Raw genomic sequence first — 6,204 nt, 5'->3', positions numbered from 1 at the left:
GACTGAATAAGTGGAATTTGCCGACTGCGACAATTTATTGTAAAGAAAATATCTCGTCTGTGGGTAGAGATTTTAGGCTGAAATCTAGCTTAAAAGAAGCTTCTCGATTCACCGGTTTCATCTAAAAATTTGAACTGCCATTAAAAATGATTAATGACTGAATAAAATCTATCGGAATAATTACGATCTTAATGAGTTTCAATACTGGAAAACTCATATATATATATAATAATATAATAATATACAATACAATAATACGTTTTCATGATTTTAGGCGAAAAAATTGTTTAAACAAATAAAATTGTTTATAAATGACCCAATATGTTAAGCAACAAGTTCTTCTCTCAGTATTCTTCAAACTTTTATAATTTATGCCCATAGATAAAAACTGTTGACAATTTGAATGAAGAACGAAATTTTTTCAGACAAATGATGATTGTTGGAACAATTGAAAATTAATCGATAATACAATTATATATTTTCATGATTTTGGGACCAGAAAATTGTTCAAGAACTTACTAAATATGTTAAAAAAGAAGTTATACTCTTAGTTACATTTCATGATTTTTCATGATCAATCACATCAATAACAAAAAGTCGAAGATTTACATTTTATTGAGGTTTTATCATTTTTGTAATTATAAGTTTAAACAATATAAACTGCAAAAGCTGCAGTGAGCGGACGTTTTTAAATCTTCTTTTAAGCTAGAGTTCAGCTTAAAATTTGTACCCACAGCCGAGATATTTATTTTTTACATTTTTAACTCTACTAATTAAAATAATCTTTAAATTAAAGTATAAAAAATTTCCATTTGTTGAATATTTGTTACAGAATATTCATCAATTTTCTCAAATTTTGGGTAAAACTGGTTGAACGTGCGGAGGTATTAAAAGTCGACGTAGTGACAGTTGAGGGCAATTTCTCCTGTTTTGTCACACATTTTCTGTAATTGAGAAGACAAAAATTTTTTTAAGAAAACCAAACTCACATCGTTTTACAAGTATAATGTTGTTTAGCTCAACTTTCTGCAATTTTTTCTTGCCGACTAATAAGGCTTTAAAGATTTTTTGCCAACTGCTCATGGACATTCATAATTTTTCTATTTTTTATTGAATCTTTATTTTTTTCAAATACAACCGCAGGATTCCACCGGGAGCGGGTGCCAATCTGAAAAATTGCACCCGCTCTCAGCGAAATCGCGGTAAAATTTCAGCCACAACCACGTCTCACGACCGTGAGATAGGTGGTTACAGTTTGTAACGGAATCAATACTACGATCCGGCAAAAGTTTCGTGCACTCTGAGAACACGGAGCGATCCAAGGACTACCGCCTTCTGCATTTTTCCCGCAAGTGTTTTAGCTTATTGTTGACACGCAGGGATGCTTTTTAGGCTATTGACGAGTGAAAGCTTGGCACCTCCAAGAGCGCCGATGATAAGGACGATTAGTTTAACAGAATATTCCGGGTACAATCGTTGAAACTCCCTTTTAAGGTTGGCTATGATGTTCTTGTCAGCTGGTGCCGAAAATACGATACCGAACATCGTTCGCTTCTCAAAGTTAAGAAGAACCATGTCTGGCTTCGAGTGTGCAACAGAAACAATTGTCGAGAATATAAAGTTCCAGCATATGCGGCACTACCCATTCTCGACAATTGACTCGATTTACCTAGGAGCATTTAGAGGAGCGATATTAAGGTTAATGCCGTAAGAGTGACAGAGATGGTAATAAACACTCTTAGTGCCGCATTGTGCATCTGGATGTAGGTTGTTCCCGCATGAGTTGGACAACTAGATAGTATGTTTACCAAATGCTCGGAAGTGCATGGCACGCCCTGCATCTATCATCGGGAATGTCTTGGCTCAAAATGTGGCCGTGATGCCGTGCATCCTCTTATCGAGGAGCTGTTCACGGAAATTTTTCTCTTGTGCTTTCTTAATCTGGGCTTTTAGGAGTGAGTGCTCGAGATAGATAACATTTGATGCATTTTGCTCACCCCTAATACGGAAGTTAAGTCCGAGTGTTTCAGCAGCCACCTCCGCTACTTTGTACAGAAACGCTCCTTTGCCCACTTCTTCGTAATTCCTGACCATTTTAAGAAGAGAATCTCTTCCATTTGCGACTCTATCTGCTGTACCCAGAATAATCCTGTTGTGAAGACATTCAAGATTCCGCGACCACTTTGACGGCGTGAGATGTAGAGTCGTGGAACAGAAGTCTTTAGTTGCATGCTTTTGTTCATGTGCATAACCTTTCGTGTCCCGATATCAAGGGATCTGAGTTCGTTCTACGTCCATGGTACTAGTCCAAATGAATGAACAGGATTGTCAAAAGTACCCCGCCCTCTAGCCTTAAATATATACCTGCTTTTCTTTACGTCTCTAGGTTTAATCTTTAAACTCTAACGATGGCGTGCTGGGGAAATTTACTAAGCCTAAAAAAAGGACACTTTCTTCTTCGTTTGAATTTTAGCATTTAGATCTCTAATGACCAATTTTCTTCGTCGAATGATTTATACTTTGAAAAAACCATTTTTTGACTCATGATATATAAAGGGGCCGTTAAAAGAATACTTAACATTTTTTCTTGACGGCTTTGATCCCCTCGCCCTAGCGCTTTTTTATAATAAGTGTATGTAAGTGTAGCATTAGCGTAAACTTCGAGGTGCCCCTTTTCCTCAAGGCATTATGTATTTTTTAAACGGACTCATGTGTAATATTTATTTTTCTCTTGAGTTTACTAAATACCTGAGTGATTAAGAATGTTCATTTTAATTAACTAATTAACTCCCCTAGATAAATTATTTTTGAAAGTAAATTAAGACGACATAGCGACAAAAATCGAAATATTTCGATGTATTCTTGAGTTATAAATATGTACATAATATGTTTATCGTGAGATTTTTAATGTTTTTCATTTGAAATAATGCCAATTTCTCAACTTGAAGAACAAAGCCGCAAAAATTAAATCTCGAAAATAATTTTAAAAAATTATGAAACTAAACTATTAATTTAGAATGATAATTTGATATACTTCATGAAATATTCTGACAATAAAAACTGTAATTAATTATATTTGTAATATTAATAAGTTTAAAATTAAAACATTAAAAATTGTACAATTGAGCGTGCGGATTGCACAACGACCTTAGGGCGTGGATTCCGCCAGCCTAGGAAGCAAGAGAGGGAATAACGCGTTTCTGTGGGACGAGTTAATTGGACAAATAATTTTAAAACTGCCGTCATTCCGTTAATAATTATCGGATCGTGTTGGTTTTTTCATAGAAATACTCATGAGTTCAACGAACATAATTAAATGACTTATTTTTTATATTTTCGAATTTTTAACAACACACGAACTTTTTATAACTTCGAAGTGAAAATCTCAGTTATAAATATCAAAACAGTCCGAAATGAACAATATCAGTTAAGTTCCTATACATTTAATTATAAAAGATCCAAAATTCAGATCGATTGGTTTGTATTATAAGCAATGTAAACAAAAGACGATCGCGAATACTGTCTCAGTTGCTCTCGGTCGACGTAAATAGCAAGGCATCTTTTATTTACACGTAGCGCCGGATCGAGCCTTTGTTTATTTAAGTTCGTCATTGCTGTTAATACAAACCAATCGATCTAAAGTTCAGATATTATATAATTAGATGTATAGGAACTTAACTGACATCATTCATTTGAGTTTGTTTTTCAATTTATAGCTCATATTTTCACCTCAAAATGGTAAAAAGTTCGGGTGTTGTTAAAAAATCGAAAATATAACAAAGAAGTCATTTAATTAAGTTCGTTGGAAGCGCTCAAGACTATTTTTTCTATGCAAAAACTAACCCGATCCGATAATTATTAACGGAATGACGGCAATTTTAGAATTATTTGTTCAATTCACTCGGCCGGTAACCACGCGTTATCCTCACTGTTGCCTACTAGGCTGTCTGAATCCACGCGTTAAGGTTTTTGTGCAATCCGCGCCCTCAATTTTGAACACAACTGACATGAATTGAGTATTTTAACATCACGTCATACTCGGTTGGTAACGTCAAAATCTATAAGGCCATACCATTTGGTGGACTGCAAAGCATTGTTTAGATAGGAGTTTGAATAAAATTAACTAATTTCGGCGAAATTAAGTAATCAAGAGAAAATATAATGCGCCGCGATTGCGGTTAGGTTACATTGTTGGGATAGTTGGCGACCAACATTTCTTGAATTTTGGTAGTTCATTCATGTGTGTTTTTCAAAGATGTTAAGAGATTATTTTTGCACTTTGAGAAAACAAAAATTATCGAAGGCTGTGATACTTCTTAGAAATATTAAAAGATTTATTGAAAATCTCTAAACATAAAATCTTTAAAATATTCTTAAATTCCTTTAAACGTCTAGACAGTTCTTAAAATCTTTGAATTTTTGAAAATAGCTTGAAATCTTTGCAAATAACTTTTTAATTAATTGCTTAACATTCTTTAAAGTCACTAAAACTTATGGAAATATATTTAAATCCTTTACAAATAAACTTTAAAATCCCGTCAAGTCCCTAGTTATTCCTTAAAATCAATTGAACTCTTAGAAATCCTGTAAGATTTCTTGATATTCCTTAAACTCTTCCGATTTTTTTTTTGAAATGCCTTCAACTTCTTTACAATGATTTAAAATCTTTCGAAGTTTCTCGAAATTTTAAATCCTTTAAAAAGAAATTTGAAGATTTCGCCAAGTCCCTCGTAATTGCTTGAAATCACTTGAATTCTTAGAAATCTCGTAAGATTTCTTGAAAATCCTTATAGTCCTCCGAATTTTTTTGTACTCCCTTTAACTTCTTTGAAATCATTTAAAACATTTCAAAATTGACTCAAATTAATTAAAATCTCTTACAATCCTTACATTTTTTTCAGGCTCCTTAAAATCTCTTGAAAATCCTAAAATCATTGAACTTAGTTTAATCCCTTGAAGTCCCTTAAACTGTATTAAAATCTTTTTAAATAACTTTTTAAATAGTTTGAAAAGCTTTCAAATCACTAAAATTGTCTTAAAATTTTTAGAAATTTCTTGCAAATCTTTAAACGTTTTTTAATTATTTTTAAATCTTTTAAAAGAAAATCTTGAAATCCTGTCAAGTTCCTATAGTAATTCCTTAAAACCACTTGAATTTTCATAAATTCTTTAAAGAGTTTTTGTTGAAAATCCTTAAAGTCCTCCGAATTTTTTTGAAATTCCTTCAACTTCTTTAAAATCATTTAAAATTTTCGAAATTGAGTAACTCGTAGCAATTCGTTGAGTAACTCGCTTGACATTCTTTGAAATAACGTAAACTGCCTTAAAATTTAATTAAATCTCTTGCAAATCCTTAAGCCTTTTCGGATTCTTTAAAAAATCTTTACAATTCCTTCAAAATCGTTTAATTTTTCTGCATGCCTCTGGGGGGAGGCATCCCTGTGACTGGTTATAGAAATAATGCAAGAAAACAACCCTGTCCTTTTTCCAACGCCCCGTGGGGAGGGGAGGCACCCCTGTGACTGCGTATAGAAATAATGTAAGATCACAACCCTGCCCCTTTTCCAATGCCTCTTGGGGGAGGTATCCCTGTGACTGGTCATAGAAATAATGTAAGATCACACCCCTGCCCTTTTTCCCTCATAGGAATCCACATTAAAACTCCTTTTTATTGTACAAAAATCGCCTATCGGAATGAACTTAAGAAATTATGTGCATTAAAAAAAAAGTTTTAAAAATCGATAAATCGAAAACTATTCGAGATATCAATTTAAAAGTTTCATATTAGTGTTTGTCCCTAAAAATCCTATATGAATCCACATTAAAACTTTATCGCCATGGATATCGTAATGTTGACGATTTTAGTGTAATCTTTTACGATTTAGGGAAATCGGGCATGTATATCAAAAAGTAATATAACATCTATTAATAATCTATGAAAAAAATACTTTAGAAAATTAATATAAGTTCTACAAAATATGTAAAAAAAATTGCGATGCTTAAAATTCACTATATTAAATTCAAGCAGGCTAATACCAAATATTGGAAAGATTGTAATAATTCTTGCACATTTTGAAAGAGAGTATTCTGAAATTTACTAAAGTTTATACTCAAAATTATGAGCCATTCGAAAAGAATCTGACAAACGAAATATCAAAAGGGCAAGTTCGTAAACCCGTCGTCAATCTCCGTCAACTTACACTG

At 32.8% G+C, this 6,204-nt stretch overlaps 1 protein-coding gene across 7 annotated transcripts in view; it reads left to right on the top strand.

The window, feature by feature from the left end:
- Positions 1-6,204, top strand: part of LOC117182216 — a 153,621-nt gene that overhangs the window by 81,797 nt on the left and 65,620 nt on the right. The gene's annotated exons all lie outside the window — the stretch shown is intronic.

Source organism: Belonocnema kinseyi, chromosome 10 (genome assembly GCF_010883055.1).
Source record: "Belonocnema kinseyi isolate 2016_QV_RU_SX_M_011 chromosome 10, B_treatae_v1, whole genome shotgun sequence".
In the NCBI taxonomy this organism is placed as follows: domain Eukaryota; kingdom Metazoa; phylum Arthropoda; class Insecta; order Hymenoptera; family Cynipidae; genus Belonocnema; species Belonocnema kinseyi.
The sequence above is the reverse complement of the archived record's forward strand: the minus strand, read 5'-3'. Positions and strand labels throughout refer to the sequence as shown.